This window comes from Gorilla gorilla, chromosome 22 (genome assembly GCF_029281585.2).
Source record: "Gorilla gorilla gorilla isolate KB3781 chromosome 22, NHGRI_mGorGor1-v2.1_pri, whole genome shotgun sequence".
NCBI lineage: Eukaryota > Metazoa > Chordata > Mammalia > Primates > Hominidae > Gorilla > Gorilla gorilla.
In genome coordinates this window covers 29,997,250-30,014,300 of record NC_073246.2, presented here as the reverse complement: position 1 = coordinate 30,014,300, position 17,051 = coordinate 29,997,250, and the positions used below count along the sequence as shown (strand labels likewise).

Genomic DNA, 17,051 nt, shown 5'->3' with positions numbered 1-17,051 from the left:
GCAGAGTCCTGTCACCTCAGTCACATACAACTGGACTCCAGGGGATTTAGAAACCAAATTGAAATTTGAACAATAGCTCACAAAAGTGAGCTAGAACATGTATTTTGAAACTAAACAGGTGGAATACCCACTTAAATAAAAGATCGAAGTAATAACTTTAGTCTTATGTCATAATACATGTAGTGTCCAAATTATAGTCCAAAGTCACTTGACATACTAAGGACTAGGAGAATCTCAAATCAAGTAAGAAACGACAATCAACAGACTATAACACTAAGATGATACAAATGTTAAAATTATTGAGCAAGAATGTTAAGGAAGATACTGTAAAAATATTTCAAATAGCAATCTCAGCATATGGACAAAATCACAAAATGGAAATGACAGAGGAAAGGATCAGTAAGATTTAAGGTAGATTAGTAGAGATTACCCAATCTAAACAACGAGAGAAAACAGATAAGAAAAAAAAACTGAGCCTCAAAGACTTCTGGAGCAATAATGGCATAGTTAACGTTTGTGTCACTGCAGTCCTAGAATTAGAGGAAAAAGGACGTGGGGCTTAACAATTACTTGAGGAAATAATGACTGAAAACTTCCCAAATTTGGTGAAAGACTAATCTGTAGACTCAGGAAACTGAGTGACTCCGAAATAGAATAAACGCAAACAAATCCAGGCTCAGACATATAGTCAAATCTGTGAAAACTAGAAGAGTAATTGTATTAGTCACTGGTCTAATTTTCCAGAGATAATGCTAGAAAAAATACCATACAGAATTTAGTATGCTAGAATTTTAGTAGAAAAAACAGAAACCATGGACAGTTAGAGCGGCACACACAACACTTGGTAACTTAAAAAGATCTGTGTGGAGCCTTATCTTGTTGGCTTATGTTTGACTGAATTGAACAAGACAACCAATGAACAAAAAAAAAAAATGTATTTTTAAAATCACTTTGGTATTACCACAATTGTTGGTATTTTTTTCTTATTTTCTGATGAGGAATATTACCTTTATTTTTAATATTTTGGTTTTACTTTTTCTTGTTAATTTTGTTTCTTCAAATGTTATAAATACTTCTTTAATGTTTAAACCTCATGCAACACTCCGAATCCAATTGATGCACATATTTTAATGTTAGAGCTGTTTTCCTATATTTACACAAATAGGTAATTTTCTATAAAGTATAGATCACTTTTCAGGAATACATATTCCTTTTTCAAAAATACTTTAATTCACTGACAGCAAAGATCTACAGACACTAAAACTAATCATGCTTTCTGAAATAATTTTAAATCCTGGTATCAGAGAAACAAAAACCTTCAGATGTAATCAGTACTAATTTAGAAGTAAAAATAATTTATTTTGATAATAATTTTTATCAAAAATAACCATAGTCTTTCACTCTTTATGAAAGGATGAGGTTTCTTATGGCCTATTTAAGGACTCTTTTTAATAGAATATTTGTCTTCAGCGTAAGGAATCTCAGAGGTAACTTGAAATAGGTAACGAACTTCATATTATCTGTTCTCTTTTGTAGACATCTGGAATGAAAATTTCAGCATATGCTTGCATGTTTGTGTGTATGAATGTCAGTATCCTGTTTTCATTTGGCAAATATAGCAGCCTAAAATACACCTGTGATTTTGATAAGTGTTTGAGAGGAAGAATTTCTACTTGTAAAAACTAGACAATTTTCACCTAGCCAATATTGGTTCGTTACCCATAATCTGATTTTTTTGGAAAAATATATTAATTTCAATGCAGCTGTCAATATTATATATTTTGATTACCTCTCCCATGATCAATATGAATATTTACAGATAATGTATATTAATATTATTATGTATTCAATTAGAAAAATAAGTTCTATTACTCCTTTTCTTGACCACATTTTGTGTGAGAATATTTTCCATGTCTCATCTGCAACTGAAAGTGTGTTGTCTCTGATAGATAAAATTCTCACTACCATTTTGATGGAGGCCCTTTTTCTACTTAAGTAAGGAAGAGATGTTAAAGATTAATTACTCACAGCTGCCAATTTCAGGCAACTTTTGTTCCAGCACCCACTTTTTTATGTTTATCATAACGTATATTCTCTCCATCCTTAAAGCCATCAACCTGTAACCTCCTAACATTCTCATTTTCTGAGTACTTGCTTCATAATTTTTCTCCACTCCAATCTTATTATGAACTCCGTCATTTAAGTAGACGGTCCTTTTAGCACTCTGGCTCAGAGTTCCTCCTATGATGCCAAGGACTCTTCATTTTATCTGTTAATCACCGGCATAAACATGACCCTGATCAAAATCATCACATTTGTTTTCTCATTCTCTGCAATTTTGAATGCTGACATTTCCTTTCCTTGAACATGAGAAATTACAAGAAGAGTAGTTCTTTTTCACTTGTTTCGTCTCTCCCACTTCCATAACTCCAGCAAGCCTGTTTTTTTTTCTGTCTAAATCCTAACCTCTATTATTCTGTTATTCTCTAACCTGAAGCCTAATTCTGTGTTCATTTTTCTTCATTGCCAGCTAGGATGCCAGAGGCATCTGTGTCTTCTGCTGCCCATAGCAACCGAGGCACTGATACTCCGGCCACACCACTGTGACTGCACTGATATGTATTTATTATCTCTGCTGTCTGGTGTAATTACATCTGCTCTCCAAATAGAAGTTGTTGATTTAAAACATTTTCAAAAATATGCCGACTGCATCCACTTCAAGTTAATGTTATTCTGGTCATTCCTCACTTGGTTTTTTTTTTTTTTTTCCTCCCCTTGAATCATTATCACGTTTCTTTCAGCAGGTGTTCCAATGGTCTCTCAACTAACTGCCAATTTCCCTATTCCCAGATGAGCCAATATACTCCAACTTCAGGAATAGTGATTCATATAACAAGAATTATTGTACCTCCATAGATCCATATCTTAATTACATATTGAGAGACCTGCCATACGTCAGGTGCTGGAGATAGAAGGATATTAAGCCAAAGATCGTCTATTACAAGTTTCATTTCTGGAAGGAGAAACACATAAACAATAATTTTGATTTAGGATGTTAAGGATTACACCTGTGATTCTTCCTTATCTCCCAATACTTTTTTCTTTACAAATTTCTACTTTTTGCTTCCTACCTAGGAGGGATAAATGTCTCTCTTCTTTCCAATGCTGTCTTCTTATTGAATGGCATTGCCACAAAAATGCTCCACTATTTTAATCTCCTGCTAAGGTCTCTCATCCTCCACTGCATCTTTTCCTTCAGTCTGCAAACATTATTAAGCCTTAAAATGACAATTGTCTTCCCTGGGTCTCTAGTTATTTCTTGACAATTTTTAAATAATTTTCTTTATTCAGCATAATTTGCTCATTTTACACTTAAAAATCAGCTTCTATCCTACCACTTACTGAAGCTTGGCTTGTGAATTACCAGATCAATTGTCTTTATTCATTCTTCATCTTCTTTGAATATTTTGCTTCATGAAATTATTTTTAGCTCTAATTTTTATTGCTCCTGTTAGGAAAAATCTACTCATCTTTCACATATGAGATTTAGTGCTTTGCTTTTTTTTTTTTTTTTTTTTTGATGGAGTCTTGCTCTGTCGCCCAAGCTGGAGTGCAGTCGCGCGGTCTCAGCTCACCGCAACCTCCGCCTCCCGGGTTTAAGTGATTCTTCTGCCTCAGCCTCCTGAGTAGCTGGGATTACAGGCGTGTAATTTTTGTATTTTTAGTAGAGACGGGGTTTCACCATGTTGGTCTGGCTGGTCTAGAACTCCTGACCTCCTGATCCGCCTGCCTCGGCCTCCCAAAGTGCTGGGATTACAGGCATGAGCCACTGCACCTGGCCTTAGTGCTCTTCTTCTGTGAAAATCCTGACACCTCCTTCCTCTCAGAATAAATAGGTCTGATTTCACTTACTGTTTGTGCATACTGCTATCATAGTTAATTCACAATTATTTAGATTCTAGAAAAAAATCAATAGTATGAGCAAACAAATTGAGAAATAATTTTTTTGAGTGCAGTACATTGTTGGAATTTATATTTTAAGTTATAAGGTATAGCAAGGTGAATCTGGGAAACAGAGGTGAATGGTAGGTTACTGCCTAATAGTGAGAGTCCTAGAAAGCCACACTAAGCCTTCTGGGATCTAATCTTACTTGGAATTCTCTATATTGAAGGTACCAGCCCCATTTCTCCTTTGGCTTTTCAGCAGAGTATTTTTGAAAGAAGCAGAAATTGACTGGACAGAGTTTTTGATCAAATGTTAAGCAACTTCTGGGATATTTGGCATTTTTAGTAAGTTTACTATTTATTTCACCAGATTCTGATCAAATTTTCTAGTAACATTGAGCTGGATTTTCGAACATATTTATCTCTACCGTGTGTGTGCGTGTGTGTGTGCGTGTGTGGTTGTGTGTGTATCTTAGATAGCTGGAACCAATTTTAATAGCCTTCTGAACTTTCCACATTTAAAACTTCCGTTAAATGAAACTAAATTGACGAGAAAAGTTTGTTGTCAGGATTGATAAGGCCTCTCCTGAAGCTTCATCCTTAGGAAATCTGGGCTTCAGAGATTACTTCTCATTGGGCTCTTTCTCCAGGGGTAGATGCCTAAAAGAAGGAAGAAAATTTCTTTTCAGCATCCTTTATTGTAACACTTTTATAATGCTAACAGCAACACATAGAATATGCCTAGGAGAAATTTCAGGTAGATTGCTAATTATACACCAGCTTTATTGAATGAATGATAATCAACTCTTAATTTATTTTACTTTTGCTTAATATATTTTAGAGCAGAGTTTCTTTAGAATAGATTGAAAGTAATCTTTCCATTCCCTATACCACAGATGTGGTTATTCACCTAACTCCGGAGAGAGATTATGGAATTACAATTTGTTCTCTTTATTGCATAACTACATATGCTGACACCAAAGTTACACTGTTTACTAAAATGATCTTTTAGGGTCTGGGGGAAGCTTTTATTTAATTTCATACAATCAGATGTTATAAAGATTTAAATCAGCCTTGACTACAACATATCTGGGCAACAGTGTATCCTATATTCTGAATTGCTGAAGACTACTGGGAGGCAAAATGAAAATTTGTCCTGGCCAAATCAGTAAAATAATGTTATGAAATACTTTTAGACTAAGTCAATCTAAAGCTATTAAGTTCAAATCATCATCGTCATCATCATCATCATCATCATCATCATCATTATCATCATTTTAGCAAATATGCTTTGGGAGTGGAAAGTAATGGGGTCACAAAAGTTTCCCTTAGGACACTTTGGGCTGTAGTATGAGAACCTGAAATAATACAGGTTTGCAGCTATTATAAAGTATGCTATAGATTCTACAACACAATACGTAGTAGCATTTTTTTTATACTGGTGACTGACAGTTTACTTGAGCTTAAGTCTTGATGTGTTCCATCCACAGTTTATATACAAGGATATAAGATTTTATCTCATAAATCAATAAAAACTGAAGCCCTTCTACTGCTAGAATTATCATTCTGCCTAATTTTATGAGCCTCAATTATCATTTAAAAATAATATTACATATTGTATTGAAATATGTTGTTTATTTAAATATGTTATTTAAAATAATGTATTATTTAAATAATAAAATGCCATTTGATTTATTATGAATATGTATTATATTAATATTTATAATATGCATATTATATTTTATAATATTTTATTATAAAAATAATATTAATATTCACCTTTAATCAATAGGTAAAGTTCCATAAGCATGTAATATTAATGAAAGAATATTTCTGCAAAAAAAATGGAAAGTTATCAAATACATTTTTGAAGTTATCATTAGTCTAAATACCCACATAAACATACATAGACGCATTAAAAAGCACACACTGGCACAATCAAAAAACCCAGTCTGCAAACTTCTAATCAAAATAGTGCCAAAACAAGTTTAATAAAAATGTTTGAAGAGCTATTCACTATGGCTAAGTAAGAATCACACATTAATAGGTTGTTTTCTTTCAGTTTGAGTATTCTTCTTACATATTCTTTTCTTTAGAAATTCTTACTTGACCTCATCAAGCGTAAGTTGGATGCTTCCCTAATGTACTTACAAAGCAACCTGAACTATCATTCTATGCCCATTTGAATGCCTAAAATTAAAACAACTATCAATCCCAAGTGTTGGCTAGGAAGTGGAGCAACTGGAACGTTCATACATTGCTTGTGGGAGTACAAAGTGGTACAATTACTTTTGAAAGATTAATCCATTTCTTGAAAGGTTAAACATATGCCTACTCTACAGCCATGTAATTCCACGCAAGGACTTGAACAAGATGCTGCATAGAAGCTTTACACAATGTAGTAAAAGACAGTAAATAACCCTAATGTTTATCAGCAGGAGAGTTAATAAGCAGATTGTGGAATAATGCTTCCTATTGAAAAAGAATGAACTACCCATGCATGCGACTGCGTGGATGAATCTCATTAGCATTATGTGGACAGAGAGACGACATTCACAAGACAGTACATGTAGTGTGATTCCATTCATAGGATATTTAAGAGTAGATCTCTGGTTTGCTGGTGCTGGGATGACAGAGTAGGGATGGTATACAAAGGCTTAATGTGTAGTGGGTATAAAAATCTATGCATTTGTCATAATGCATCCAACTATACACTTAAACTGTGTTCATTTTATTATTTTTGCTTTAAATTTTAGAAAATTAATTGCTACTATAACACCAATAATTCTAAAGGAAAACCTATAAGATCATTTCAATGGATGTCAAAAGTAAAAATAAGATACTCATTTCTATTAAAAAGCAAAGCAGAACATAAGAAAAAAATGGTTTAAGTAGGACTAGAAAGTTAGTTTTTGAAATATGGTTAAGAAAAACTATATGAAATCAGTAGCCATTGGTAAATATAATTGTGATGGTTATAAAATATAACTTATAGTTAATTAAATTTATTAAATATATTAATAATATTAATATTTTAACATTTTACATTATTATGAAATTTAATTATGTTTAAGTATTGAAACAAATAACTATTTCAGGACATTTTAATTAATATTAGAAAACTAAAGATAGCTAACTAAAAACAAATGAATTACCAAAAGGTTTCAGATAGGCATTAGGAGAATAAGAAGAAAGAGAGAAAATGCTGAAGTTTTCTGTATAACTGATGAGTTAGACTAAAATATCTGTACCCAAATCAAATGCAAAACATAAGCAAATCTGTACAGCACACATAAAAGACCTGTACAAACATGATTATAAGAATTATGAATATATATATATGTGTGTGTATATATATATATAAAATTTGGAATATATTGAATTTTGCTTAAGCTAGTTAATGAAGGTCTAAATATTATTAAAGTGTCCTATTTTTTCCTAGATTAATTTACACTTATGGTAGGCAGCCAGCAAAAAAAAAAAAAAAAAAAAAAACGACAGAGGATTTTAGTGTGACAGCTGCAAGGAACTGATTCTGCCAAGAACAGAAATGAACTTGGAAAAGAATCCTCACACCAGATAGGAACACAGCCTGCTGTCACGTTGACTTCAGCCTGAACAGTGAGCCAACCACACTGTGCTGGACTTGGGACCTATGAGCTGCTAACGTTGTAGTAATTAATTACATAGCAATAGGAAACTCACATGACGTTTAAATATGATATTAAAGCCACTCATAGTCTTGAGGAGACTCTTAACTTTTAACATAATATGGTTATTCATCTGAAAGAATGATCCTTTTTTATTTTAAAGTTATAAAGTAGATGAAGAAAAGTTGGAATTAAAGAAGTGTACCCCCAGATATTTTAGACATAATTAAATGTGTCCTGTCATCGCAATGATTTATAGAAGTATTGTGAAAGACATTAGAATGTCCAGAGACAACTCCTGCTTTCCTAAATTTTTAATATATGGTTTAAGAATCATTAAAACTCATGAGGCAGATATTTCTTATTAAACAAAATGTGTTTGAAAATTTACCTTGGAAACAAAATCAAATGAGGTCCAAACTACACATTAATAAGATCAATTACAGTTAGATTACATACTTAAAAAATTTAAACCACAATAATCTAAGATAAAATAACAAAATCAGCTTTGAATTTGCAATGACTTTCTACATATAAAACACTGTGAAAATCAAAAATTTCTTCATGGTAAAAACATAAATAAGGCCCGGAGCAGTGGTTCACGCCTGTAATCCCAGCACTTTGGGAGGCCGAGGCGGGTGGATCACCTGAGATCAGGAGTTTGAGACCAGCCTGACCAACATGGAGAAACCCAGTCTCTACTGAAAATACAAAAGTAGCTGGGTGTGGTGGCACATGCCTGTAATTCCTGCTACTCGGGAGGCTGAAGCAGGAGAATTGCTTGAACCCAGGAGGTGGAGGTTGCTGTGAGACGAGATTGGACCTTTGCACTCCAGCCTGAGCAACAAGAACGAAACTCCGTCACACACACACACACAAATTAAATTAAAAAAATTAAATAAAAAAGACAAAAATGGAAAATATTTGCAAGCAATTTATGTTTAATATAAAAGGAACTCTAACATGATTATTGAGTTAAAATAAGAAACAATTTGGTAGGCATAAATTGGTTCTCAGGACAGGAGCCATTGAAATGGATAAAAGCATGTTAGTAATAAAATAAACTAAGTGAAAATACTAGTTTACATTTATTCAACTGACAAGCATATTTTTAAAACAATAATGCTGAGATAGACTCAGCATATGCAATATAATTCAAGAGTGTTAAACCATTCATATCCTTTGACAAAGTAATCCAACTCTTAGAAAACCTTTTGTAAGAAAATAATCAGAAATTTCAAAATTATTTACCCACATATTATTTATACTAATAAGACACTGGAAATAATCGAAATATTTCACAGGAGAGAAACTGGGCTAATAAGTTATGGTATAACTAAATGGCCAAATATTCTGTTGGCCTTAAGGTATTTTATGAAAAAAATATTTACATGGGGAAAATGCCCATGATTTCTTAAGTAACAAAGTTAGATGTCAGAATAGGTAACTATTAGTTAACTATATACAAACAAAAATAATTGGAAGGAAATGCCTCCATATGGGAATGATTATTTCAGACTTTGAAGACTATAGGAATTATTATTTTTTTCTTTAGAATTTTCTTTCTTTCTTTCCTAGTATTCCTATAGAATACTTTTATCAACTTTTAAGTCGTAAACAGATCTATGTAAATTGTTACTTTAAGTGGTGCCTGTACTCTTGCTATTGAAAGTGTGACCTCGTGCATCAGCACTTGCATCGCGCAGGAGCCTGCTAGAAACTCAAACCCTAGCGGGGAGAAAATGCTATTTAAAAATCTGATGGTTCTCAGGGATCATGTTGAAATTTTACTATTGTCAAGGAGGCAATTTTTCATTCCCTGCTTCCTAACATTTCACAGTGTTCATTCATATCTACCATGTGTTTTCCATTAATATTGTTCTGTCGTAATTATTCCCATTTCTAAGCAGAGCAAAGTCCTTTAAAAAAATTTTTTTTTTACTCTGAGTTCCAGGATACATGTGCAGAGTGTGCAGGTTTGTTACGTAGGTATACATGTGCCATGGGGGTTTGCTGCATCTATCAACCAGTCATCTAGGTTTTAAACCTCACATGCATTAGTTATTTCTCCTAATGCTGTCCCTCCCCTTGCCCCCCACCCCCTGACAGGCGCTGGTGTGTGTTGTTCGCCTCCTTGTGTACACGTGTTCTCATTGTTCAACTCCCACTTATAAGTGAGAGCATTCAGTGTTTGGTTTTCTGTTCCTGTGTTGGTTTGCTGAGAATGGTGGTTTCCAGCTTCATCCATGTCCTGGCAAAGTACATGAACTCATTCTTTTTTATGGCTGCATAGTATTCTATGGTGTATATGTGCCACATTTTCTTTATCTAGTCTATCATTGATGGGCATTAGGGTTGGTTCCAAGTCTTTGCTATTGTAAATAGTGCTGCGATAAACATACACGTGCATGTGTCTTTATAGAAGAATGATTTATAATCCTTTGGGTGTATACCCAGTAATGGGATTGCTGGGTCAAATGGTATTTCTAGTTCTAGATCCTTCAGGAATCACCACACTGTCTTCTACAATGGTTGAATTAATTTACACTGTCACCAACAGTGTAAAAGCATTCTTATTTCTTTTTTAAAGAAAATCATATTGGTAGTTGGGTCATGGCTTTTAGATGAGAGTGGTCTTTGCACAAGTCTCCTATTTTGTTTAAAATAATGGTGATGCTATTATTAGTAGGCTTAATATTTTACAAATAATTTTACTTTGAATGGAAACAGAATATTTTTCTTGTAGGCCCATATACAGTTAATTTAGCAAAGAATTAAATAAAATATCACATTTAAAAAAATTAATTTTCTTAATTAAAAGCCTTATAATTGGCCAGGCGTGGTCGCTCATGCCTGTAATCCCAGCATTTTGGGAGGCTAAGGCGGGCAGATCACGAGGTCCGGAGATTGAGACCATTCTGGCTTACACGAGGAAACCCCGTCTCTATTAAAAATACAAAAAAATTAGCTGGGCATGGTGGCGGGTGCCTGTAGTCCCAGCTACTTGGGAGGCTGAGGCAGGAGAATTTCTTGAGCCAGGGAGGCGGGGCTTGCAGTGAGCCAAGATCGCGCCACTGCACTCCAGCCTGGATGACAGAGCGAGGCCCCGTCTCAAAAAACAGAAACAAACCAACAAACAAAAAATGCCTTATAATTAAAAAAACTCAAAGGGTTCTGTTAATTTATCATTACTTGAGAATCCATAATTTTAATATGTGTATTAAAATGTATGATTTAAATTCCCCACGGACACACTGCATCCTTGGCTTTTACAGAGATGTTAAAAATGAATTAATCTTATGACATTCACCATAGTGTTATTCAAGCCAGCATAAACAAAACATCCCAAGAAAAATATCTTCCGGCTAGAAAAAGAGGTCTCTGTTTCCCTTTATCAAAAAATTTGAGCCTTGTTGAATATAATACATGTTGTATATTGAAATGAACTTTATTGTATAGTTTTGTTCATCTTGTTTTGGACATCTTGTACACGTAGTTTTTTCATTCATACTCCTTTTAACTTTTTCCTCTAATCTATGCAGATTCCTCCTATGTAAAATGGAAGGAACAGTGATTAACATGGTAAATTGTGAGAATTTAATAAAACACACATTCCTCAAGAGTTCAACTCACTGTCAGATACACAGTGATGTTCTGTGAACAGCAGCTACTTTTATTATAAATTTCTTCTTTTCAAAATATTCTGAAATATAAGCAAACGTGTAGTTTTGGGGGTGGACATAAACACAAATATCACTATTTTTATAAAAGTTGTTTTAGAAACCCTTCAAAGAATCTCCTAAATACTGTGATGCATTATAAAATAGCTATAATATTTTGAGGTTTAAAATACTTATTAAAAGAGGCATATTCATATCTAGACTATTAATCTTAAAACAAATTATCTACAAGTTACAAATAAACCACAAATTGAATAGTAAAAATGTGTGAATTGGGGAGAAATAATAAATACACACATTTTGATTCCGGTTATAAGCTGGTAAGTAATTAGATCTGGGTTTTAGACCTGATTCATTAGCCATAAATTTTGGTATCTTTAAGGCTGAAGTTCCTCATCTGTATTGTGATAAAATGATACTAGTTTTTTGCTAAAGTTTTCCTGACTCAAAAATTTCAAAAATTAATTAATACCCCTCTAATCTGAATTTAATTTCTAAAGTTAAGAATGAGGATTTTTATTTCTATTGTATCATTCTAAACATATATTGAAAGTTTTAAAATACATTTGTATTCTAAAAGTCTATTTACTGAAGAAGATTTTGGAAGAATATAGCTATCTGTAATCAACTATTCTAAGTACATTCAATTTTCCAAATTTTGATCATTTTCCTCACAGGGCTACAGCTCATCTCTGCTCTTAGACCTGGTCTCTTATTCAACTAGTTTGTCAGAAAGCTGGAAATTTTGAAATATAGCTCTAGTTGAGAGATTTAGTCAAAAGTACAGAAACTCTTCAATAGAGAGTTACATTAATGTCACACAGGAAGTTAGATTAGGTTCATAACCAAAAGCCTGGCTCCCCTCACTCCCCCACCCCCATCTACCATCTATCTGTCTGTCTGTCTGTCTGTCTGTCTATCTATCTATCTATTTATCTATCTTTTCATCATTTATCATCTATATGACTTAATAGAGTGTCTAATCTGCTGCACAGAAAGCCAGCCACTGCATTCTAAAGAGGAGAATTATGGTCATGGCCATAGCACGTGCATCTGTCTCTAGAAATGACAATATAGAGATTGATATTATGGCAACGAGACCAAAGCTGGCTGTCAGGAGTATCTGTTGGAAACTGGGATAAACTTAAGCATAATCATGAATGTAACTGCTATAATAATATTTTACTTTTGACTTAAATGAAAATTATCATATTGAATTGCTTCGTGAATGAATGTGTTTAATATCAGCTGTAGACCATGGAATACATACTAGCAGGATGGCAATTCTATGTGGAGCAGATGGAGATTTTGGGTGGTCTTCAGAGTGAAGCCCAGTATATGACCCATTGCAGCAAGGTTATTTGAGGGGGTTCATAAAAGCATGGATCGGTACTGCATGGCTTGTATGACACTGAAAAATCCTCAATATTTTTTGTAGAGATACCTAATACAACTATTATCATTTGTCACACAAAAATCCTGGTTACAAGATCAGTTAATGGATTCCTTCAAAAATATTTTAAATTATGAATTTAGTCTAATCACATTTCCAAACTTGGACTAAAATCAACTTAAATAAATATGAAAATTTAATTTCCAAATTAGGGGTTAGATGTTATATGTCACATTCATTCTTAATTCTCTAGGAAAAGGCAGTGAAATTGATGTAACACTTCTAAAACAGGTTTGTTAAACATCCCCTCTTATTAATACGATTTTCATAAGATTATATAAGCAGAAATAAACATCATCATAGATGATTTTTTAATAAGTATGAACTCACACCATAATTTCTTAAAGAATGGCAGACTAAAGATGTTTCATCATTATCAGTTTTGTGTATAGATACCATTTGTGAAAATGTCTTAAAACCATGAAAAAGAATGCCTTACACACCAGGCACATTGGATTCTTTGATTAAATGCTCCTTTTAATTAGCATTTTAAGAAAACTTTCTTGATAAGAAGATCAGAAAGCTCTTCAAGTGCAGTTACAAAGTTTTTTCAGTTTTATTTCCAACATATCTACATTGCATAGAAATATAGCTAGTATTCTGCAGATATAACTCTAGTTTAACAATGCTGTGTGCTGGAAATTATACTATTATTGAGAAATACAACTGGTTCTTATGATCCCAAACTATTAATATTTGCTCTTTTCACCAAACCATAGGATGTACCCTCAGGAGTCTCTCATATTAATGCAATTAATTGAGAAAACAATGACAACAACAGTAACAATCCATTTAATCAATGGTAATTTCCAATTTGATATCTTTCCATAATTAATTTTCTTTTTTCTTTTCTTCTCTTTTTATTTTTTATAGAAGGGGTTCTCCCTGTGTTGCCCAGGCTGGTCTCAACCTCCTGGGCTCAAGTGATTTGCCCACCTCACCTTCCCAAAGTGCTGGGATTACAGGTGTGAGCCACTGAACCCAGCCCATAATCAATTTTCAAAGGAGACTCAGGTTTCAGTCTGACTGTGAGCATATTTACTGCTAGTAGCATCTTTCCTCAATTTACCTGCTGTTCATAAAGTTGTGAAGTTATCTTTTCACATATAAAATAAATCATATTATTATGTGTTTCTATGTAATAACTGTCAAATATTAGCTGGAACATAAATTAAACAAGTGTTTTTGAATACTTTATACTATGACTGGCATAAAGATAAGCCATCGGCTTTTGGCTATTTTATATTCTTCTCAATACGTATTCTGTCTTTTAGAATTCTACAGCTTGTTCAAAATGTCCTGAACTGCAGGATTTAGAGAGCCAATAATCAAGATCTTACCATTTTTAAATAGATCAAACTTTTAGAAATAACTTAATGCTGGCTTTGCAGAAAAAATATTTGAAATGCTATAAACTATACTCCTAAAAATCTTAACCCAACACAAGATCAATAGTATTTGAACATCATAATGTCAATTTATATTTTCTGCAAAGGAATACACATTTTACAAAATATGCTTCAAATATCTGTTAATACATTTCACTGCCAGAATTTTTATTCTGTAGAATACTTTTCATTGCATATTTTACTTCTTAAAAATATTATGCACGATGTATACAAGTAGAATAAAGTAAGTAAGCGTTCAGGACCAAAAGTCATTTTATCATTACCAACTAATCTAGAATGTCTGATTCGTGATGCCAAAAATGTTCTGCCCACAGTTGCTACTAGACTAAGCAGAATTTAAGGAAAACCAATTAGCTACAGAATGAATCTATGAAACGTTAAGTCAAGTTATCAAAATTCTCTCGTTCTTCATGCATTTGTACTGCTTATTTTATATGCTGTTAGTGTCAAGAAATGTAGTCCATATGAATTACTTTTATACAGTAACTTTAGTAAGGCCTTTAAACAATTCAGATATTTTATATGAAACAGACCATTTAAGAAAACTCTCACTTAACAAAGTGAGTCTTAATATAAAGAACAGTATCAGATAGTTTGTCTTAAGCAAAAATAGAGCAATTTACCAGTTGAACCAAACTTATCATTTCACTCAGCTCATAGTAAATATTTTAGTAAAGCTTAAACTAAAAACATTTGAAAGGACATATGCACAAAAAAGTAATGATCATTAACAATGGAATCATTCATATTGAAGGCATTTTTAAATTTTTTCTCTTAAATTTGATATAGACCTAAACTACTAACTAGAGATTTTTGTAATAGGTATGGATTTAATGTGTTTAGAAACAATATAACCAAGTAAAGTTTTAATTTATTTATTCATAAATTAGTAGGATTGAAAGGATATGAAAAACTATTCATACTGAACTGTTTATGATAATAGGAGTGGCATTTGAAGGCAGAGGAATTGTTGGTTCCTATCTTGGTATTTATAATTGCTATTTTAAATAGGGATATTATGTTTATATGTTATATAATAATTTAAGCATATGGTATTTAAAAACAATGAACATTAAATATACAAATTACATTTTTCATTGTCCCCCTATTTATTAACCTGGGACAGAGTGTGATGATAAGAAAAGGAAGGATCTGGGCAGCTGTCATAGATGTCCCAGGCCACTCCTTGCTTTTCTGGAAATGGCTTGTGTTTACTTGTACGCTTGTACTTATCAGTGAAGTTTGACATGGTATAACAGCAGTAATCCATGTGAGTCTGCCTTGACAATTCGACCTTTTTATGTTCACAAAAATAACAGGTAATTCTCCGAAGAGTAAATTTAAATTAGCACAGGGAGAGAAATCAGTTTGCTAATGAGAAGAGAAAATCCAATAAGCACACGTGATAAACCATTTCCCTCAAAATTTAAAAAGGTAACTGTACCAGGTGAAGATACAGATGTAGAAAAGAAAAAAGAAATAAATTCCCATATCTGATGGGAATATAAATCAGTATCAACATAAGACAAAGCAGTTTGGCAACACAAATCTAGGGAAAAATCCACTAACCCAAAAAGTAAAAAATTACATGTGTATGTGTGTGTAGGTATGTAGCCTAGTGAGTCCACTGCACTTTTATATAAAGACTTGTATATAAAGCAAATATTTTCACTGTAGCACTTTTTGCTATGAGGCAAAATTAGAAATGCCCATCAGTCAAAAATTAGACAAATTTTGGTGTTTTCATACAATAGAATACTGGAATTTAGCAGTTGTTTAACCATACCTGAGCAAAGCTTTATGAATCAACATGAATCAATTATTACAAATAAAGATGAAAAACAAGAAGTTTCTAAAAATACGTATATATTTTGTCAGTGCAATACAAGACAGTGTTTTTGTATTAGATATTTATGTAGTGTGTGAAATAACAAAAATGGTAGTACTGAACACCAAGTGTAGAAAATTAGTTAACTCTGGGATATGAGGAAGAGAAATAAAATTGGTGAAAATAAATTTAAATACATAGGATCTTCAAAACTTCATGGAAAATATGTATTATCAAAAATACTATGTGCTGAGATTCAGGGGATCACGATGGACAGGAGGCAGGACTAGATTGAAGCTCCAGGCAGAGCAAGCTACGGAGGCTTGCACTGTGAATTTTAGCTCCAGATCAACTTCAGGAATAAAGTAGCAATCCCGAGAAGACCCACAGCCCCTCTGCAGGAAGCGGACTGCTCCTGCAGGACCCGGGAGACACCCCAAATACTATGAGTGTCCCAACTGTGCAAGTGGGAAAGGGAGTGTCCCGAACACACCCCCCCACTGGAGAAGCTGAAGGTGTTTGTGGGAGAAGTTTCCGACTTTACCTGGAGCTGAGTCAAGTCAGAGAGCTGAGCGAAATACACAGGGGTACAGGAAGCAGCAGAAAGGCCCTCGGAGCTCACTGGGTCCCCAAGCAGCCCATTCCTGCCTGGCAACACAAAGATCCATCCGGAGGGCGGCCAGAGGAGCAGGGGGTAAAACTCTACAGGGAGAAGGAATTCTCTAGCTGAACTTTGTAACCATTTGAACAGGGCAAGAAGCCTCCTGGCCAGAACTCAGGGGAGGGCGCGAATCTGGCCTGCAGACTTCACAGGCAGGGGGAGGAACTAAAGCCCTTTTCTCTAGGGGCTGGGAGATGGATAGCATTCAGCAAATTTTCAAGCCATTCTCACCCTCCGCCTAAAAACTGACTCTGGGCTGTTGGGGTTATGGGGGCATGGTGAGAGTGAGACCAGCCCTTGAGTTTGCGTGGGAGCTGGGTGAGGCCAGTGACTGTCAGCTTTCTCTGACTTCCCTGACAACCTGCATGACTCAGCAGAGGCAGCCTTAATCCTCCTGGTACATAACTCCAGTGACCTGGGAATGT

The 17,051-nt window shown here is 33.9% G+C and overlaps 1 long non-coding RNA gene across 1 annotated transcript; it reads right to left on the bottom strand.

The window, feature by feature from the left end:
* Nucleotides 1–3,990: 3,990 nt before the first annotated feature.
* On the bottom strand, nt 3,991–16,643 carry LOC109024450 (uncharacterized). The gene is made up of 3 exons (XR_002003950.3): nt 16,510–16,643; nt 5,725–5,778; nt 3,991–4,605 (listed from the first exon to the last, which is right to left on the bottom strand). It is a non-coding gene; the product is annotated as an uncharacterized lncRNA (long non-coding RNA).
* Nucleotides 16,644–17,051: the final 408 nt, after the last annotated feature.